The following is a 21,808-nucleotide window of genomic DNA, read 5'->3' as shown; positions in this document are numbered from 1 at the left end:
GACACACTAGTAGCTCTTTTTAATCCTTCTAGGTCATTCCTGGTGGGTTCAATCTTATAATGGCAGAAGTCCCATTTTTCCCTCTGCTGTACTTGATTTTAAGTTGCCAGGGTTGAGGTCCTCGCTTAATATAAGCTACATTATCACTGGCATCTTTATTAAGATGATTAATCATTATGAAAATCTCGCCTTAGAAAAAGACAAGAAAGAGAACCAGATGAGCTTGTAGGTCTCAATGCCTGTGGGTCACCAGGCAGCCTCCCTGCAGAGAGCTGACCTTCAAACTCCTTCCTCTGAAGGGCTCCTATGGGACCAGCATCTTGTGACATTTTGTGCTGGCAACTCTGTACCCACTGGTACTCACTTCTTATCTCAGCATATGCCAGTGATCAGAGCCGCCATGACCAGCGGTCAGAACATAAAAGAATGGTCCTTTGTCTTCCTACCATTTTATCTTATTTTCCCTCGTGAATTTGTATTTTGTACCAGCCATATTGTAACAATAAAAGCAGTTCTAGAAAATGGGGAAAATAGTGCTATGATATCAGAACCTTAATTTAGCAAACTGTTTTGGGCTTCAGCCTCTTTAAAGTGTGTGTGCAACCCCCGGGAGGTTTCTGAAAGCCCTCGTGGGCAGCTCACTCCATATCACCCGGTGCGCAGATGCTGGGTTTTGGTCCTTGGGGTTTTTAAAAGTGTGGGGTATGAGAATCATGTTGAGACACTTACCACCCCCTCCACCTTATGTGAGGAGAGACTAGCAGCCCCTGACCATCACTCTCTCCCAATCACATTTCAACCCCTGTGAATCCATCTTCGTCATGCCTTGGATTCTGGTAAGTCTGCAACTGGAATAAGAACAGTCTGATGAGGGAACAGAGGCTTGCGAACCCGGAGACTGGAAACTGTACCTTCTCAACACATAGTTGTATAGGGTCTTATCACAGCCAGACCTTTCTCTCCAAATGTCATTTTTCTCTCTTCAAAACTAAGCCAGTCCTTTTCAAATGGCAGAAATGTATTTCAAACACTTCACGAGTTTCCCTGAACAAACTGAACCCATTAGACTTGGCACTTGGAGTATCTTTCCCTGAATGGGAAACAAGATGGTTTGGCTGGACCTGCGCTGGGGCCGTGTGGGCAGAGCAGAAATGTTTGGCGTCATTGGAAGTGCTGTGACCTGGGGATCTGAAGTGTGCCTGAATCCAGATTCTGGCAGTCTGTTCCCTCTTGAGTGGGGGGTGGGTAGGGGTGTGGGGGGGCTGAGACCCAGCACTCAGGATGTGACACCCGCCTGCTGAAGCTTCTGCCAGCATTTACCGATGAGATGAAATGGTACCCTCTACATGCAGTCAGAGTTGGCGAGGCCAAAACAGTAACCACTCACCTAGAATGACCCAGTTAGCCATACGTTTGGCTGAAACTGGCTTCTACCTGCTGTCTCTGATGTAGATACAAAGTCCTAACTGTCCAGAGTTGAACCATAGGTTGAAATCCAGCAGATTCCAGTGATTCTGAGCAGTATAAGTTGTTCTAAGGTAGAGAGCATGAGTCTAGGTTTTCCTAGGAACAGATGCTAAAATAGGATTTCTTAAGGGCGATGCCTGTGGCCTGTGTGAGAGCAAAGGAGGAGGGGGCTGGCGAAGGCTGGGAGAGCCTTCTGTCAGTGAAGGCTGAGACCACCTGTCAGTGTGATCCCTGGGAGAAGGAGACAGGGAAGGGAAGTTGGGAGGTATGCAGTGGCACAAAGCTTTGGCAAAGCATCTGGGAGTCCTCGAGGCAAATTCAGCCAAGAACAGAACTGCCTTCGTTCCCCTCGGTAGTTGGCTGGGAGCACAGAGCCTGCAGGAAGCATGGCCCCAGAACAAATGCAGGGATGGATTCCAGAGCCCAGGACCTGGGGCCCAGTCAATGGTCAATCTCTCCACTCCCTGTAACTGGACATCTGCAGGGAGCATTCTTGTGGCTGGCACAGAGTTCTAGAAACTTCAGGACTAAAGAAATTGCTCTACCCAATAAATGACCCTACTTAGGCATACAATGTGAACGTGCAGCTAATTCTCAAAAACCCATTTTTCTCCTAGTTGATTATAAAATGGATGAACCAAGATTTCAACATCCAAAATAACTGAAATGTCTTTCAAAACAATCACCTTGGAGAGTTCTGTGCTGTTACAGAGGACTTTGAGGTCAACCCTAACTGTAGTCACACCAACACATTTACTCAACACTCTGAATATGCCTGTGGCAAGACCCAGGCTCTGCAGAGAATTCCTCCCAGAGACATCCTGGGGGAGCCCGGCATGCCAAGCTTACCCTGCATGGACTCTAAGAACTGAAGGTCACAAGATCACTGAAGCTGCCCCTCCCTTTACATCCTTCTCTCCACCACCCCCCCACCACTTTCCTCACACACCACACAGAATGTGGGGAGCTTGTGTTCCCTCTTCTCTGACCCCCAAGTTCCCAAAGTAGTTGTTAGTTTTGCTGAGTTAAGTCTCTCCTCTGCACGTTCTGTCCTGAAATGGATCTAGAATGTCCATGGGAACAACTGCCCAGTTCCCTGCCCCTATAATTATGAAGCACTTTACTTACATTCCAGTGTTTTCATACCAGTGATCCCTGCCTTTTGAGGACCAGAACATCAGAAATACTGGATAAGTTGTCCCAGTCTTGGCACCTCATTCTGGAACAGGCTGTCAACATCCCATGCTCTTAGCAGCCAAGTGACCTTTGACCATCAGAGATCTGGAAAACGTATTCACATTCTCAGGTCACCAGAGATCACACTTAGAGTGTGCAAGAGAAATAGTGGAGCCTATGGAAATGCTCTTGGGAGCAAACTATGCCAGATACTTTGTATCACCTACATGCTTTATCATCTTTGCACCTTTGGAGAAACACATGCATTTCTGGTTATGTCTAAAGTATAATAATATCCAGAGAATAGGAAATGAAAAGGGAGTATAAAGACTTCACTTCCGTATCATAGGTGATACATTTTTAATTGAATGCACTTATATGGACTTTTTTTTTTTTCTTTTTCTGCACTGGGTCTTTGTTGCTTTGCATGGGCTTTCTCTAGTTGCAGCAAGCAGGGGCTGCTGTTTGTCATGGGCTCCTCATTGCGGTGGCTTCTCTTGTGGAGCACAGCTTCCAGGTGCATGGGCTCAGTAGTTGCAGCATTCAGGCTCAGTAGTTGCAGCATTCAGGCTCAGTAGTTGCAGCACACAGGCTTAGTTGTTCGACAGCTTGTGATGTCTTCCTGGACCAGGGGTTGAACCTGTGTCCCCTGCATTGGCAGGCAGATTCTTATCCACTGTGCCACCAGCAAAGTCCTATATGGACTTTTTTTTAATGCATAATTTAAATTTTAGCAATATGGGTTTTCCCCTGTATTGTCAAGTTGAATCAAATAGGGAACACAATGTTATTAATGGTTTTCACATGGACAACAGTAGTAAAATTCATCCCTGATCATTCCTCTGAAGACTATTCATGGCTATTATTTGCTTATTTTGGCTCTAATATGATGCAGACTAAATGTGGTACCATTTTAATCAATTTGACTTTGAGGCCGTGAACATTCCCTATTGAGTGACCGTGGTGCTATGACATTGATTCTGTTGAGAAGATCCATGACTCCAGTGCTCCTCTTGATCTACCTGGAAATTATATGCGTCATTTCTATAAAATGATCAACAGTTTACACTTGCTGATTCAGAAATGCAAATGAAAGCTATGATAATCTATCTGTAAACTGGATAATACTGGTAAATACACTAATCCTTAAAACTCCACCCCACTGTGTAACAAAGAAAGAAAATTAAAATTTTTATTTTATTCCGGTGTATTTGATTTACAATGTGATAATTTCTACTATACAGCAAAATGATTCAGTTATATGTATATACGTATTTTTTTTCATATTCTTTTCCTTGATGATTTATCACAGGATATTGAATATAGTTCCCTATGCTATATAGTAGGACCTATTGTTTATTCATTCTCTTTGTAATAGTTTGCATCTGCTAATCCCAAATTCCGAATCCATCTCTCCCACCCACCCCTGCTTGGCAACCACAGGTCTGTTCTCTATCTCGGTTTATCTGTTTCTCTTTTGTAGATATGTTCATTTGTGTCATATTTTATATTCCACATATAAGTGGTATCATTTATTTGAGAAGGAGAGAGACAAATTCTGGTATTTGTTCTCCTCTTTCTGATTTAGTGTGATGATCTCTATGTCCATCATGTTGCTGCAAATGGCATTATTTCATTCTTTTTTATGGCTGAGTAGTATTCCCTTGGATATACCTACCACATCTTCTGTATCCATTCATTTGTCAGTGGACATTTAGGTTGTTCCTGTGTCTTGGTTATTGTGACTAGTGCTGCTCTGAACGTAGGGGTGCATGTGTCTATTTGAATTAAAGTTTTGTATATCCCAGGAGTGCAATTCCTGGATCATATGGCAAATCTCTTTTTGTTTTTCTGAGGAAACTCCATACTGGTCTTCATAGTGGCTGCCCTGATTTACATTCTTACCAACAATGTAGGAAGGCTCCCTTTTCTCTGAACCCTCTCCAGCATTTATTACTTATAGATTTTTTAATGATGGCCATTCTGAAAGGTATGAGGTGGTACTTCATTGTAGTTTGGATTTGCAGTTCTCTAATAATTAGCAATATTGGACATCTTTTCATGTGCCTGTTGGCCATCTGTAGGTCTTCTTTATAGAAATGTCTGTTTAGGTATTCTGCCTATTTTTCAAGTGAGTCATTTGTTATTTTGTTCATTGAGTTATATATTTTGGAAATTAAGCACCTGTCAGTCACACCATTTGTAAATATTTTATCTCAGTATATAGTATATCTTTTCATTTTGTTTATGATTTCCTTTGCTGTACAAAAGTTGGTAAGTTTGATTAGGTTCCATTTTTTCATTTTTCCTTTTACTTCTATTGTCTTGAGAGACTGACCCAAGAAAACATTGGTACAGTTTATATCAGATAATGTTTTGTCTATGTTCTCTTCCAGTTTTATGATGTCATGTCTACATTTAAGTCTTTAAACCATTTTGGGTTTATTTTTGTGTATGGTGTGCGGATGTGTTCCAGTTCTAACTTCATTAATTTATATGCAGCTGTCCAACTTTCCCAACACCACTTGCTGAAGAGACTGTTTCATTTCTCCATTGTGTATTCTTGTCTCCTTTGTTGAGAATTAATTGACCATAGCATATGGGTTTATTTATGGGCTGTCTGTTCTGTTCCATTTATCCATGTGTCTGTTTTTGTGCCAATATCAGCTGTTTTGATTACTGTTACTTTGCAGTATTGTCTGAAGTCTGGGAGGGTTATGCCTCTTGCTTTATTCCTTTTCCTCAGGATTACTTTGGCAATTCTGGGTCTTCTATGGTTCCATATAAATTTTAGGATTATTTGTTCTAGTCCTGTGAAAAATATGAGTAATTTGGTAAGGATCATATTAAATCTGTAGATTGTTTTGAGTAGTATGGCAGCTTTAACTATATTAATTCTTCCAACCCAAGAGCACGGGATATCTTTCCATTTCTTTGAATCCTATTCAGTTTTAAAAGGAAGTTAACTTTGATCTAACCATTTAAAGTATCTTTGGGGAATTTGATCCCTTTCATGCATATTCTCAGTCTTCCATGTCCTCTCCCCGTTTGTTGTCCCTTGGCTTCTTGCAAATGCTCCCAGGGTACACTACCACTATCTAACACCAAACTCTGTGGTCTGTTCTCTCTAATCAAATCCAGGCTTGGTGATTCTCCATAACACCATTCCCGGACCTTAACTGGCCTTCAGTGTGACTTGTAGTCTTTTCCCATGCCTGGTAGTTCACCTTGCACTTTTCAGTGACAGGATCTAGGCTCCACATCACACAACTCCAGGGGGCAGAACTGACATCAGTGCCCCTTGTGAATGTACCAGGATGTACCACATTGCTCATCTCCACATGGCGGTCCTGCTCAGGGTGGCATGCTCCCCACTGTGGTGACTGCCCAGGTAAGCTCACAGTCAGCTCCATCAGTATTCTGGACACCCTACCTGAAGAGTATATGGGAACTTCAAGGCGTGAAGAGATTCTGGAGAGCTAAACCTAATCAGACAGAGGCACCATCTTTTCTCAGCTTCTGCAGAAGGGTGGCGGTGGAGACCTCCTAGGACATATGTTCTACATCCCAAACGAGAAGTGGAACAAAAGCCCCTCATCAGTTTTCCCCCTTTCCCCTCAACCTGTCTACATGCCTCCTCTGTCTGGGTCAATGTCTTTTTTAAAGCTCTGTATGTGATTCCAGCGTGTCTTCAAGGTTGGGAAACCCTGCTCTGTATTCTCCCTCCTTCCAAGGGTGGTATTGGCCCATCCACTTTCTAGTGGCTAAAATAGTCATTGACTGTTAGAAATGTGATGTGAAGGGAAGAGGAATGAAGCATGATCAGAATACTATTTTTAATAGATTACCTGCTTTCAGCCTCTCTCATAAAAATGTAATTTCTTAATTTTAACATTTATAATCAATTATTTCAGTTTATTGTGATTATAGTACAGAATATAGTATTATTCTTGACCATGTAAGAGAACATGTATGGCAGAGGTCTAAAGTATAAAGGGAGCAAGGAAAACTGGAGGGAAGGGTTTGTACATTTTAGGTGCATTAGTTAAAGATTCAAAAGTAAGCAGTGGAAAAGCTAGACAGTTATTTTAGCCATCAAACTCGGGCAAAAGAGAGGGTGCCATAAGTGATACATCACCACTGATCACTGCAAGAGTCAACAGCTATCATCTAATGATAGGTAGAAACAGCAGCTGAGTTCCATGCTGTTTAGAGGTAAGAGGCTGACCACCCCATGTAAAGGCTATCTCTTAGCGGTGGGTCTGGAATAGAGGACAGCTGAGAATGTCTGAAGTTTCACCTTGCACATACATTGAACAAAGGTGACAGATTAAAGCTAAATTCATAAACGAAATTGGGATTCCATGCTGTGGTGTATATCAAGGGATAGCTTGGGAGAATCTCCCCAGTCAGTGCTGACTACAGCTGAGCGCCTGCGTAGGTTGAATGCTCGAGCCCCTCCCTTGCTCACAGCAGCACTACCTGCCTGGGTGGTGGTGCACTGATTCTCCACGGCCAGATCTTTTGCATTTAGTTAGTAAATGGCCCACCACAGAATCGAGACATTTATAATCTTTTACATTTTGTACACTCCCTGGAGAGATTTAGAGGAAGTGACATTTACAAAGAATCTGCTGGATAACACTCCAATTCACCCCTTTGCAGATTCTTCTGAACACAACTATAAGCAATGGCATGTTTTTAGGGCCAGAGGTTTTAGCAGATGGTTTTGGTCTATGTGTCACATGCCTGTAGGTGCCTTTAGATGTTCAGAGAAATACCTGTTGAGATAGACCACAGGTAAATAGAGCACTGAATTAAACACAAGAGCTCTGAGGTTTCTTCTGATCTATACCTGCCATCAGCAGGTTCTGCATCCTCAACTGTGTCACTTAACTTCTGGCCCTCAACTCAAGTTCTCAATTCCTTTCCCGCCTAATACTTTGTACATCAAGAGTTTCCTCTAGAATTGTTGTTGTTGAGTCATGTCCAACTCTTTTGCAACCCCATAGACTCTGTCCATGGGATTTCCCAGGCAAGGATACTAAAGTTGGAAGTACTATGTTTGTCTCTGGGTTATCTCGAATGTTTCTCTACAGCCTCTATTGAGCTTTAAAATATGAGCTTGCCTACTATGCAGGTCAGCAATGTGCCTTGTCTTTAAACAGATAGGATTCAAATTCCAGCTCCATCACTTTTTAGCTGGATGACCCTGAACAAGTTTCCTAACTTCTTCCAGCCCCAGTTGCTCACCTATAAAATGGAAATCAGATGTTTACTACTATTAGAATCTGATACTTTCTAGTCCAAAAAAATTCTCAACAAATGAAAACTTGTTATGCAGAAGAAGAAGCTAGTACTAAGAACCTAATACATGCTCCCTAGGTTGTAAGACAGGTTGTCATAATCTCACAAAAAGGAGTCCAGTGTGAGTTTGCAGATAACTAGGTCAGATTTTCCCGCTTCCCTCATTTGCAAAGCAACAAGCCTTCTGTTCTTCCACAGAGCCTTGTGCTGGGAGAAACTCTCATCACCATCTGGGTTCAATAGTAGCCAAGAAAAATAATGGGATAGCAGATGAAACATCCTCAGGCTGCATCCCTTTACCATCGCTGGCCATTTTCCCTTTTTTTGGGGGGGGGGGAGGTGTGTTGCGGGGGGAGATATACATGTTAGCATGGAGTGCTATACCGAAGTTCAGGATGCCAATAGACTATATAGAGGTTCCAGTTATAGCTTTTTTTCTTTACTTGAAGCGTAGCTGATTTACAGTGTTGTGTTAGTTTCAGGTATAGAGCACATTGATTCAGATTTTATATATAAACATTCTTTTTCAGATTCTTTTTCATTATAGGTTATTACAGATATTGAATATAGTTCCCTGTACTATACAGGAGGTCCTTGTTATTTATCTGTGTATCTGTTAATCCCAAACTCCTAATTTATCCCTCACTGACTCCCTTCCCATTTGGTAACCATGAATTTGTTTTCTCTGGCTGTGAGTCTATTTCTGTATTGTAAATAAGGTCATTTGTATTATTTTTTGAATTCTACATATTAGTGATACATGATATTTCTCTCTCCCTGTCTGACTTACTTCAGTTAGTATTGATATAATCTCTAGGTCCTTCCATGTTGCTACAAATTACAGTATTTCATTCTCTTTATGGATTAGTAGTATTCCACTGTATGTATGTATGTATGTGGTGTGTGTATATCTATAGCTCCATCTTTTTATCCACCTTTCTGCTGATGGACATTTATGTTGCTTCCATGACTTGGCTACTGTAAACAGTGCTGCTATGAACATTGGGGTGCATATATCTATTGAGGTGCACACATCTTTTCAAATTAGAGTTTTCTACAGATATATGCCCAGGAATGGGATTGCTGGATCATATGGTACTTCTGTTTTTAGGTTTTGAAGGAACCTCCCTACTGTTTTGCATAATGACTGTACCAGTTTACATCCCCACCAACAATGTAGGAGGTTTCCCTTTTTGTCCACACTCTTTCCAACATTTATTACTTGTGGACTTTTTGATGTTGACCATTCTCACCTATGTGAGGTGATACTTCATGGTAGTTTTGACTTGCATTTCTCTGATAATTAGCAATGTTGAGCATGTTTTCATGTGCCTATTGGTCTGTTTATTGTGTGTTTGTTTGTATAGAACTTCTGCCCATTTTTTGATCCTGGCCATTTTCACTAGCCTAAACATCTACTGTAGTGTTCAGTACACTTGACCTTCTTAGGGCAAAAGGTCTCCCTTTGGCCAGATAAGGACTCCACTATTACTTGCCAAAGTAACGATAGTCACCATTTCAAGGTTCTTGACTTGATCATGTTCTGTCTTTGTTGGGGCTAGAACATTCTGATAACCTGTTAAAGTGAGTCCTGTGTTCCCATCTTTGTCCTACAGAAAGGTGGACAGGCAAAGAAAAGCAGGAAAAGAGGACTGTATCCAAATGGCATTGATTTATTTGCTGCCAGGCATCACTTACTCTTCACAGTTTCCTATTTCTAATATGGAAGCAATAATTCTGCAGTCTTTCAAAGGGGATTTTTTTAAACTTATATCTATATGTTTTGGGGCCTTGTGAACTAAGAAGGAAGTATATAATAGGAATAATGATAATAAAATATATTTAAGAATAAACTCAAAACAAGAAATGTATATAAATGAACATTTTATTTACTTTTTGCTCTCTTTTATAAATGAAAAATTTAAATACTATGGAGGATTCATAAGAAAGGCTACTTTGGTAATGAAGATATATTTTAAAGATGGCCTAAATTGATCTTCAGCTCAGTTCAGTTCAGTCACTCAGTCGTGTCTGACGCTTTGCAACCCCATGAATCGCATCATGCCAGGCCTCCCTGTCCATCACCAACTCCCAGAGTTTACTCAAACCCATGTCCATTGAGTCGGTGATGCCATCCAACCATCTCATCCTTTGTCATCCCCTTCTCCTCCTGCCCCCAATCCTTCCCGGCATCAGGGTCTTTTCCAATGAGTCAACTCTTCACATGACGTAGCCAAAGTATTGGAGTTTCAGCTTCAGCATCAATCCCTCCAATGAACACCCAGGACTGATCTCCTTTAGGATGGACTGGTTGGATCTCCTTGCAGTCCAAGGGACTCTCAAGAGTCTTCTCCAACACTACAGTTCAAAAGCATCAATTCTTCGGCAGTCAGCTTTCTTCACAATCCAACTCTCACATCCATACATGACCACTGGAAAAACCATAGCCTTGACTAGACAGACCTTTGTTGGCAATGTAATGTCTCTGCTTTTTAATATGCTATCTAGGTTGGTCATAACTTTCCTGCCAAGGAGTAAATGTCTTTTAATTTCATAGCTGCAATCACCATCTGCAGTGAAAGTACTCACTGTAAAACAACAAAACCAATTATGAAATTTGTACAGAAAAATGAGCATTCAACATTTATTTTCCATGCAGGACAATTCTCTAAATGAGCTCATTCAACAGGTAGTTCTTTTTGCTTAAAGTGGATGAACAGAGCTATAACGTGACTTAAAACATGGACAGTTGAATCAATATCTGTTAGTTCAGTAATAAGCAATTGGATACAGACTCTCACCCAGTTCTCCAGGATCACCACTTTTATTTTCTACAGAGATGACAAAAATAGTAAAATCTTGTGTGGGCACTTAAGCTACTCAGAACTTTACTTCTGGAAGAGTGCTGCAGTATTTCAGCTTGGTGTATACTTAACACATGCTATTTCAGTTGGATTGTCTGCTTAATTTCACTGGTCAAATCACCAATAAGAAACTGTGACAAAATGGCCGAATAAAAACAAAGAATCAGTTGTCTAAACATAAATAGGTTCTTCCTTCTTAGTTTTTCAAGGCCCTTGTTCTATCCATCTGTTGCTATTTCCCATGAACTGTTGATTTATCTAATAAACCTCTTCACTTAGATTTGTCATTGGCAGCTCCAGCTTAACCTCTTCAAAACTGAGCTTTCAATATCTGCTCCCTCATCTCCAGTTCTTAGGGACTTCCCCATCTGAGCAAATGACATTTGTTCCTGGTGGTTAGATACAAAATTTTGAAGTTATCCTTGACTCTGCTCTTTTTATCAACCTACTTATCCAGTTGATCACCAAATCTTATTATCCTGTCTTCAAAATAAACCCAGAGGAGGTGATATCTCCCATCTCTCCATTTCCTTCCCAAGGCTCCCCACCTTATCACTATAACTATTTGATTGCCTGTCTCCTTATAGTCATTGTCTCATTGAAGTGATCCTTTTATAAAATAAGAATATAATGCCCCACTTTTCCTCCAAACCCCCCAGTGACTCCCGGTAAAATCTAACACTCATACAGTGGCCCTCATGATCCCGATCGACTTCCATCACCTCCTCACTCTCCCCTCACCACCCCGGGGTTTCTCCTCTGCTGGCAATTTCTCTTCCTTCACTCATGCCTTTGTTTTTCTTCAAACATTATAAGCATACTCTTGCATCAAGGCCTTTGCACTCACTTCTTCTTTACCTGAAATGTTCACCTCCATGCACACCCAGATATGAGCACCATGATGGCAGGAAGTTTTTCTGCTACAAAGCAGAAAAAAACTTTTTTGGCTACCAAGCCACTGAACCCCCAGGACCCAGAACAGTGCCTGACGTTTGGGTGGTGCACAGTAAATGATTACTGAAAACCTGAATGAACCATACTTAGGTAGCAATCATTGTTTGGTGGTGTTGTAAAGGATATTTCATGGCACCATGTGATCTCTGCAGAACCAGTGGGATTCCTAAAACAAGATAGTCCTGCTTAGGTACTGCATATCCACCCCTGATAATCTCTCCAACAGCACCCCCTTCCCATCTCTGCTCTCACTACTGCCTAGCCACATTGGCTTTCTCTCTGCTCCTGGAACAGGCCAAGCATATATGAACCTTTGGGTCATTTTGCTGGATGTGCTCTTGGCGAGAAGCATCTGTTCCTGCATCTTTGGGTGAGTCCTCACTCAGGTCTCATTTTTGAAGCTCCCCTCTTGCTGAGACCTTCCCCAGTCACTCAAAGCAACTAACTCCCCTTTGCTTATCTCTGTCACACCACAGTCTTATTTGCCTCAAAATAAAAGATAACAGAGACCTTACCTATTTTCCTGACTCTGTTACCAGAGGTGCCCATCACGTGACACTCACAAAATATTTGGAGAATTGATAAATGTCATTTGTATAGTTGCTGAAGATCATAAGATCCGTGCCTCCAAAACAGCTATAGCCACAGGTGCTGAAATGATGTATCTGTGACTTTGTGTTCCACAGTCTGTGAGACCCCCCAGGATAGGCAAATATTTAATTTGTACTCACTTCCCTGCCACTGCCCACAGTTCCAGGCACCAGGTACTCCACAGATGTTTGCCAAACCAACATGAAGCTCCAGAGAGGTGATACAGCCTCTTCACCAAGTTAATTTCACTTGAAGGATAGAGAATATGAATCAGAGATGGTAAACTATTCAAAGTTAATGTTATGAGATGGTTAAGGGAAGCCATATGAGGAAGAGTATACAGAAGAGATAAGACATGGAAAAATTAAATGCTTGTAATTAGTTCTTATGGGGAGAAGGAATACAACGGTGAGATCATCAATCCAGGTGCTCATTGCAGAGCAATGCCAAGGCTTCTGGTACTATAAAACTACAGGGTCTTTTTTTCTTGGCAAAAGAATAATATTACTGATTGCTGCATTTAATAGTTTATGTGAATAAGTCAATTTTTTGATTACCCAAGGACACTCCTTATAGTAGTTGTTCTAAACTTTCCCCATTCTTTTTTTCTTTTTGTCTCCAAATCCTTTCTCCTCACAGATGGCTCTATCTTTCACTTTGTTGAGAAAGTCAAGGTCATTGAAGGGGAAGTCCCCCAACCTTCTGTCTTCTCCACCAAAAATATCTTGGATCCAACACATGCCCCCTCCTTGTTCTCTTCTGTCTTGGCACAATAGCTACTTTTTCTTCTTTCCAAAAATTAACATTAACATTATATCTGGATCACGTTCCCTTTAATTTTGTCAAACAATGCCTTGTCTTTTCAATTATTTCCAATTTCCCAGCATCATGCATACCTTTCTTCCTACTAGTTCCTTCCCTTTGGACTTCAGACACACACAGGTGTTCCCTGTCTTAGAAAACCAGTGGCTGCTATTGTTGCCTCCATCATCCTGCTGCATTAATGATAAACATATATACAAATATTCAATATAACTTATTAATGCATTAAGAGGAAAGTAAAGGGACACAGTGTCAGGCGAGTGTATGCTCCTCGGTTCTTTGTCTCGTCACAACAAAGATTTGGAGTGATGGACATTAAAGCACTCAGCGCATCACAGCTGTTGGGTCTTGGACAGACCATGTTATAGCTCTTAGACGAATCAGTGTTACAGCTCTATTTCATTTAGAAGATAGCAGGAGAATCCATCCTTGAAGAAGAGAAGAGAGTGGAGGAGCATGCCAGCGTGGGGAGGAGGGGGTGGGTGGAGAGAGAGAGAGAGAGAAAGAGCGTACACACGTGTGGGAGAGAGAGAGGGAGAACCCTTTGGCTCCTCTTTTTATATGTTTTTTCCTTCCCCTTGGGCCTGCCGTATGCAAATTGGGCTTAGTCAGGGGCACTGTTCTACCTGAAGTCCTCACTCCAGTCCTCAGACCTTTCTTTGACCTTCCTCTGTTCTACTTTCGCAGGCTTTTCCCTTCCTTGTCTTTTAGCCACCGCCATTTCGGACTCCTTTTTCCTATTCTAACTACCTAACAATAGGATGGGCAGTTAGCCAGGGTTTCTCTGAGTAGCCACGCTGGTAGAAGCGATGTCTCGCCTCCTTGGGGAGGCGGTGGTGAGTGTCACTGGGAAGGCGAAGCTCATGCAAAGGACTGTGGGAGAAGACAATATGGCGCCCACCTCCGACCTCCCACATTCACTGAGCACCATCGAGATGTCTACTAATTATTTCTTGAGCACCTTCTTTCATGTGAAGCTTCACATCCTGTGAGGATATTAAGCAGAACTCCTGGTCGTCTTAAGAGCTCGTGGTCTAGTGGAGGAAAAGCCAAATGAGTGATCCAAGTTAACTCCGCTGTGAAAGGGAGGGGTGAGGGCTGAGCTGAGTCTCACAAAGGAGCGAAGGAAAGCTCAGCCTCAAAACCACACACGCCCTTCATCCAGTTCTGACAGAAACGGTCTCTCTGCCACATGGACACGGGGCTGGCAGCCATACACATTATTACTTTGTCTGCTGTGTCCCTTCTGCCAGTGCCTTCTGGACTCAGGCCAGTAGGCTAACTGCATAAACAGACAACGTCAAAATCTCAGTAACTTCACATGAGAAAAGAGTATCTCCTACATCCCCTCACACTCCAAGGCAGTTCCGAGGAGGCAAAAGACTGCTCCACACAGTCACTCAGGAACCTAGGACACCACTCTCCTGTACATCATCGCTCTGCATTGCTTAGGTCCTCAGGATCCAAAATGTATTTCTTGGACCTGCAGGGTCAGCACGACCTATTAACTTGTTAAAAATGTAAATGCAGAGCCTACTGAATCAGAGGCTCTGACTCTAGGATCCAAAATACATATTTACCAAGCTAGCGGATGGAGGCAGGGAGCGTGCAGGGTCCCACAGGAGGATGTTTAAGTGCCAGCTGGGAAGTGACACATCCCGCTTCTTCCCACAGCCCGTCGGCTATGACCCAGGCGTGATGCCCTGCCTTCCTGTTCAAGAAGCTGAGACGTGTAGTCTGGCTCTGCGCCTGGGAAGAAAAGTCCTCCCTTCCTAAATGGTCTTCCCACTGCTAGTCTCTCCCTTAAACTCATTCTCCCTTCAGCAGTCAGACTAATGTTCCTAAAAGGTGAAACTGTTATTACCCGCTCCCAGTTAAAAACCTCCATGAGTCTCATAGCCTTTCGAATGACACTTCTTAGCCCTCCAAGGCCTGGTCCCTGTTGCTTCTCTAGCTTCACGGTTTGCCATCCTCCCTGGCACTTAGACCTCTCAACCACTGGTCCTTCTCCCAGTCACCTGCCCTCTTCTCTGGGCCTTTGCACCTGCTGCTCCTCCCATCTTCCTTTCTTCCTGACCACTCCCATCCATCCTTCAGGGTTCAGCTGGGTTGTGACTTTGTCCAGAAACATCTCCCTGAAGCCCCTGCCTGGCCCTCCCTCAAGACTGGGTTAGATGCCTCTCCTACCCCTGAATCATTCTTACTGCCTTGAATTTCAATCACAGAAGTCAGTGGAGGGCAGAGACTATATTACATGGTGTTGGTCTTGTTGCCCATCAAGAGCCTGGCATGTAGTAGGTGCCCCAAGAATATATGCTAAGTAATGAATTCAAAGAGGCTTACCTGTGTGTATGCTCCGTCATGCCTGACTCTTTGGACCCCATGGACTGTAGCCCGCCAGACTCCTCTGTCCTTGGGATTTCCCAGGCAAGAATGCTGGAGTGGGTTGCTATTTCCTGCACTAGGGGATTAGTGGGTGCTCAGTGGCTACTTGTAGATGAGAATGTCGATTGGTTGTATTGTACTGTGGCCAGAATCTGCTCTCAGTTCAGAATACTCAGTCTTTCTCAGATAAATGCTGCACCTAAACCGCAGCCAAGAGCTTCCTGTCACCTGAAAATCAACTCAAAGCCACCGTATCACACTCTGATCACTGTCAGCCCATTGTTGTGTTCTTTTTAATTAATTATTTTAATTGGAGGCTAATTACTTTACAATATTGTGGTGGGTTTTGCCATACATTGACATGAATCAGCCATGGGTGTACATGTGTCCCCCATCCTGAACCCCCTTCCCACCCCGCTCCCCATCCCATCCCTTTGGGCTGTCCCAGTGCTCTGGCTTTGACTGCCCTGTTCCATGCATCGAACTTGGACTGGCGATCTGTACACAAAAATCTTCGTATCTTCAGCCATGTGAATTTGTATGTGTGATTTACATAATAAATAGAATAAGGAAGCTCAGTATTTGAAATGTAATCAAATTATATTGTTTAGAAAACAGAAAAAATAAAGCTGACTGGTGCTGGTGGGACAGCACAGATCTCTCGGCAGCTGAATTCTTGGATGAATCAGTTCTCTATTCTTGTAACGCTTTGCTATGGCTCACTCTGATGGACTAATTTTGGATTGAAAATAATGAACTGAGAAGACATTCTCTTTTTCAAAAAAAATTATTTTATTGAAGTCCAGTGGATTTACAATGCTACTTTCTGTGGTACAGCAAAGTGATTCAGTCATATATATATATATGTTATTTTTTAAAACTAATTTTTACTGGAGTATAGTTGACTTAGTATACATTCATTTCCATACTCTTTTCCATTATGGTTTATTGTAGGATACTGAATATAATTCCCTGTGCTATACAGTAGGACTTTGTTGTTTATCCATCATGTATATAAGATTTTACATCTGCTAATCCCAAACTCCCAATACATCATCCCTCACCCCTCTCCTCCTTAGTAAGCACAAGTCTGTTCACTGTGTCTGTGATTGCATTGCTGTTTCACAGATAAGTTCATGTGTACAATTTTTTAGATTCCACACATAAGCAATATCATATGGTATTTGTCTTTTTCTGTCTGACTCACTTCACCCAGTCTGACAATCACTAGGTCCATCGATGTTGCTGCACTTGGCATTATTTCAATCTTCTTTATGGCTGAGTAGTATTCTGCTGCAGTATCAGTATTGTGTAGTAGTACTCCATCTTCTTTATTCACTGCTCTGTCGATGGACACTTGGGTTGTTTCATGTCTTGGCTATAGTGAATAGCACTGCTATGAACATAGGGGTACATGTATCATAGTTTTGTCCAGATATATCCCCGGGAGTGGGATTGCTGGTTCATGTGGCAACTTTCTTTTTTTTTTTGAAGAACCTCCATACCATTTTCCATCATGGCTGCACCAACTCATGGGAACTGCACTATTCCCACAACAGTTAGGAGAGTTCTCTTTTCCCACTCAGTCCAGCATTTATTATTTGTAGATTTTCTAATGGCCATTCTGATGAATGTGAGGTGATATCTCATTGTCATTTTGATTTACATTTCTCCAATAATTAGCAACACTGAGCATCTTTTCATGTTGCCCTTTAGCCATCTGTATGAGAAGACATTCTCTTTAAAAAAAAATGCAGTGACACCCTTCACAGGGATGGGAAAATAAGCCACAGCAGTGTCCGTGAACAGTAATTGCTTCTGCTCTAAGTCCTCTCGATGCCAGTGCTCCCAATTATTTTTTTTTCAAATGAAACCAGACAAGTTTATTCTATAGACACTTTGGAAAATATTGAAGTGGTGACAAACTGAAATGAGAATTTAGAGTCAGAACCGAATTTATCCCCCAGATGCCCCATCTCGCTTGGAACACTCTCTGGCTGTGAGTCTCGGGGCAGGTCACAGAGTTCGGGGCTCTTTTTGTCTTCCACACAGGGTTTGCAGCTTGTTTGGGGCACACAGCCAGTGACTGCTCCTTACCTGAAAGTCCCAGGAGAACTCTCAACCTCGATCCGTGCTGCCTGGCAGAATCTCCGGGTGAGGGGCAAGGAGGTTTCCGAGGTGTGCAGGAAGCTCTGGGCAGTAGAAGTCCACTTGTTCTGCACAGGAAGAAGGAACAGATTTCTTTAAAGCAGCAGTTCTCAAGCTTTTTGACACCAGGGCCCGGTTTCATGGAAGATAATTTTTCCACAGAAGGTGGGCTGGTGGTTTCGGGGTGATTCAAGTGCGTTACATTTATTATGTCACCGCTGATCTGACAGGAAGTGGAGCTCAGGAGATAATGTGAGCAATGGGGAGCAGCTGTAAATACAGATGGAGCTTCACTCGCTCACCCACGGCTCACCTCCTGCTGTGTGGCCCGGTCAGTAACATGTCATAGACTGGTACCAGGGGTTGGGGACCCCTGCTTCAAAGCAGTGGGTATGAGCTCCTCCCTACGGAACTTTGCCTCGTCAGTCATTTCCATCTCTCTCTACTGTTGCTGTTGATCAGTCGCTCAGTCACGCCCGACCCTTTGTGACCCCATGGACTGCAGCACACCAGGCTTCCCTGCCCATCACCATCTCCCGGAGCTTGCTCAAACTCATGCCCATTGAGTCGGTGATGCCATCCAACCATCTCATCCTCTGTCGTCCCCTTCTCCTCCCGCCTTCAATCTTTCCCAGCATCAAGGACTTTTCCAATGAGTCAGCTCTTCACATCAGGTGGCCAAAGTATTGGAGCTTCAGCTTCAGCATCTCTACTGACTGTCTGCTAAGTCTATAAGCATGACCCCAAGGCACTCAAAGACCAGCCTTGTGAGTTGGGTTCTTCCGGAAGTATACACATAGATGGAGTTAGGAATAAAGATTTATTGAGGAAGAAGGCATGAGAAAGTCAAGGAAAGGGAGCAGAATTGTGTAAGATGAGCAGAGGGGAAGTGGCAGAGCCATCACTTCCCTGGAGTTCAATAGCAAAGAAGTGGCAAAGCCAGGGCTGAGATCCCACGCATCTCAGAATGCAGGCGTAGAACCACAGTGCACATGGCCTGTGTCTGCTCCAGCTCTGACAGATCATGTTTTATTATCACTCAAATCATAGCATTCATACTTATGCATTATGGGCCAAACGCTCCACTAAGCACCTTCTAATGTGCATGACCTATTTGTGAGGTAAGCGTTCCTGTCTGCCTTTTACATATTTAGAAACCTGAGTTGCAGTGAGGTTAAATGACATGCACAGAATCATTCCACAAATAAGTAGCAGAATGAGAATTCACACTTCAAATTCATGCTCTCAACCCTGAGGCCATGGTCCTTTATGTTCCCATTGCCTTTGAGTTAGGACAAAGTTTCATTCATCTTTGTAATCATATAACCTAAAAAATTATAGGCATTGAATAAAAATTTGCTGAATGAAGAATGCGCTTTTCCAGAATCTCTGGAATTGTAAAATGTAGTCATTTTTTAAAAGGCATGTTATCAAGATAAGGTTATTCCTAATGCTTATTTTCACTTTTTAAAAATACTAGTTATAGCTTTTGTGCCATGAATAAAATTTCTAGTAGTCAATACATTAAACACACATACTGGAAGAGGTTCGGGAACCTTAAAGATGCTGTTTTAGTGAAAATCAGTCGATAAACAGATGATCCTCAAACTTCCATGCACACATAAGTCATTGAGGAAGCTTATTAACATGCAGATTACCGAGCCCCACCAACCATAGATTTTTATTCAACAGGCTTGATAAGAAGCCTCCAAATCTGCATTTTGTAGTAATCTCTAAATGAGTCCAGAGCAGGTGGTTGCACGGACCACATCTTGGCAAACTCAAGCGAGTCACTGGAACTTTCCATCAGCTAATCAACCTCTATGTCACATAAGAAATCTTTAAAAACCTAACAGTAAAATTGCCACCGGAATAAAACTGTTTGACCTCTGTTATTTACTATAATTATTTTTAGAACTGATGTTGAGACCTGAGACATCATAATCTGTGTAGGTGCCAATTTAGCTTGATTGGATCACGGTGGACAGAACACTTCACAATCATTTAAATCTTTAGACTGATTCTTGGGAGAAGAGCTAATGACTCAATTTGTGCAATTTCAATTGTTTATGTCATCCCAGAAGACTTTTATCTTTCCATCAATGTTATGTCATTGAAATTAAAACACCTGCAATTATAAGAATTACTCTTCTATTAAATCTTACCAAGAAAGAAAAGTCCCCAAATGGAGAACTCAATATAGGGCAATAAAGAGCTACACCCTTGGGTAAAGGTAAAGCAGAAATAAAGCCAGAGCCTTAGTCCGTGCTCTGCCAAAAGCAGGCCTAAGTCAGACCTTTCGTGGAGGTGGTTTATTTGAGGAAATGGCCCCAGGAAGCATGAGGGAAAATGACGGAGAGGAAGGGAGCCAGAGAAACATGGGTCATGAGCCAAGGACGCTGTGAGCAAATGGACCCCGACCCGCTTAAGGCCCTTTGAAGACCCAGGTAGAACACAAGATGGACCTGAGGGAAGCTGGGTGTCAGCCAATGACTCCCCTCCCTCACTGGATGAGGGCTGCCCCTGGGGCGTTAGATCCCCAGGACTGTTTTATTGTTGTTCAGTCCCTAAGTCGTGTCTGACTCTTCGAGTCCCCATGGACTGCAGCATGCCAGGTTTCCCTGTCCTCCACTGTCTCCTGGAGTTTGCTTAAACCCATGTCCATTGAGTCGGTGATGCCATTCAACCATCTCATCCTCTGTCGTCCCCTTCTCCTGCCCTTGATCTTTCCCAGCATCAGGGTCTTTTCCAATGAGTCAGCTCTCATATTAGGTGGTCAAAGTATTGGAGTTTCAGCGTCAGTCCTTCCAAAGAATATTCAGGGTTGATTTCCTTTAGGATGGACTGGTTTGATCTCCTTGCTGTTCAAGGGATTCTCAAGAGTCTTCTCCAACACCACAGTTCAAAAGCATCAGTTCTTCAGTGCTCAGTCTTCTTTATGGTCCAACTTGCATCCATACATGACTACTGGAAAAAACATAGCTTTGACTAGATGGACCTTTGTTGGCAAAGTAATGTCTCTGCTTTTTAATATGCTGTCTAGGTTTGCCATAGCTTTCCTTCCAAGGAACAAGTGTCTTTTAATTTCATAACTACAGTCACCATCCACAGTGATTTTGGAGCCCAAAAGAAGAAAATCTGTCACTGTTTCCACTTTTTCCCCATCTATTTGCCATGATGCGGTGGGACTGATAGTAAAGTTTTGCCATGGATCTTGATGGATGCCATGATCTTAATGTTTTCTGAACATTGAGTTTAAAGCTAGCTTTTCACTCTCCTCTTTCACCCTCATCAAGGGACTCTTTAGTTCCTTTTCACTTTCTGCCATTAGAGTGGTATCATCTGCATACACCTGAAGCTGTTGATACTTCTCTTGGCAATCGTGACTTCAGCTTGTGATTCATCCAGCCCAGCATTTTGTATGATGCACTCTGCATGTATGTTAAATAAGGAGAATGACAAAATACAGCCTTGACATACTTCTTTCCCAATTTTGAATCAGTCCATTGTTCTATGTCTGGTTCTAGCTATTTTTTTCTTGTCCTGCATACAGGTTTCTTAGGAGACAGGTCAGGTGGTCTGGTATTCCCATCTCTTTAAGAATTTTCCACAGTTGGTTGGTTGTTGTGATTCACACAAAGGTTTTATCATAGTCAATGAAACAGAAGTAGATGTTTTTCTGGAATTCCCTTGCTTTTTCTATGATCCAGCGGATATTGGAGATTTGATCTCTGGCTCCTCTGCCTTTTCTAAATCCAGCTTGTACATCTGGAAGTTCTCAGTTCACATACTGTTGAAGCCTAGTTTGGAGGATTTTGAGTATTACCTTGCTAGCATGTGAAATGAATGCAGTTATGATAGATTGAACATTCTTTGTCATTGCCTTTCTTTGGGATTGGAATTAGCAAAGAGCAGTTAATAATCAAGTAATTCTCAGACTTCCATGGCAAAGGATCACTGGGCTGTCCTGTCCCGGGCTGAACAATCTCCCCAGACACTGCCAGTGGAGAAGCAGAGAGGTGCAGGGTCTGGAAGGGACAGCTGTGAGGACACAGGGCGTCTGCTCAGCTCCAGGGGACTCCAAGGCAGCCCGT

General features: G+C 42.5%; 1 protein-coding gene and 1 long non-coding RNA gene across 4 annotated transcripts in view; one reads left to right on the top strand and one right to left on the bottom strand.

Annotated features, from left to right (window-relative positions):
* The window catches only part of MACROD2 (mono-ADP ribosylhydrolase 2), a 2,136,932-nt gene that overhangs the window by 2,073,074 nt on the left and 42,050 nt on the right, over positions 1 to 21,808 (top strand). The window lies entirely within an intron of this gene.
* LOC122447822 overlaps positions 1 to 21,808 on the bottom strand; it is a 127,222-nt gene that overhangs the window by 75,221 nt on the left and 30,193 nt on the right. The window contains exons 2-3 of the long non-coding RNA XR_006271390.1: positions 17,664 to 17,782; positions 2,596 to 2,748 (exon numbers count right to left, since the gene is read on the bottom strand). This is a non-coding gene — a long non-coding RNA (uncharacterized LOC122447822). The remainder of the gene's footprint in view (positions 1 to 2,595; positions 2,749 to 17,663; positions 17,783 to 21,808) is intronic.

This window comes from Cervus canadensis, chromosome 10 (genome assembly GCF_019320065.1).
Source record: "Cervus canadensis isolate Bull #8, Minnesota chromosome 10, ASM1932006v1, whole genome shotgun sequence".
Taxonomy (NCBI): Eukaryota; Metazoa; Chordata; class Mammalia; order Artiodactyla; family Cervidae; genus Cervus; species Cervus canadensis.
Note: the sequence above shows the minus strand (reverse complement) of the source record. Positions and strands in the feature narration are given on the sequence as shown.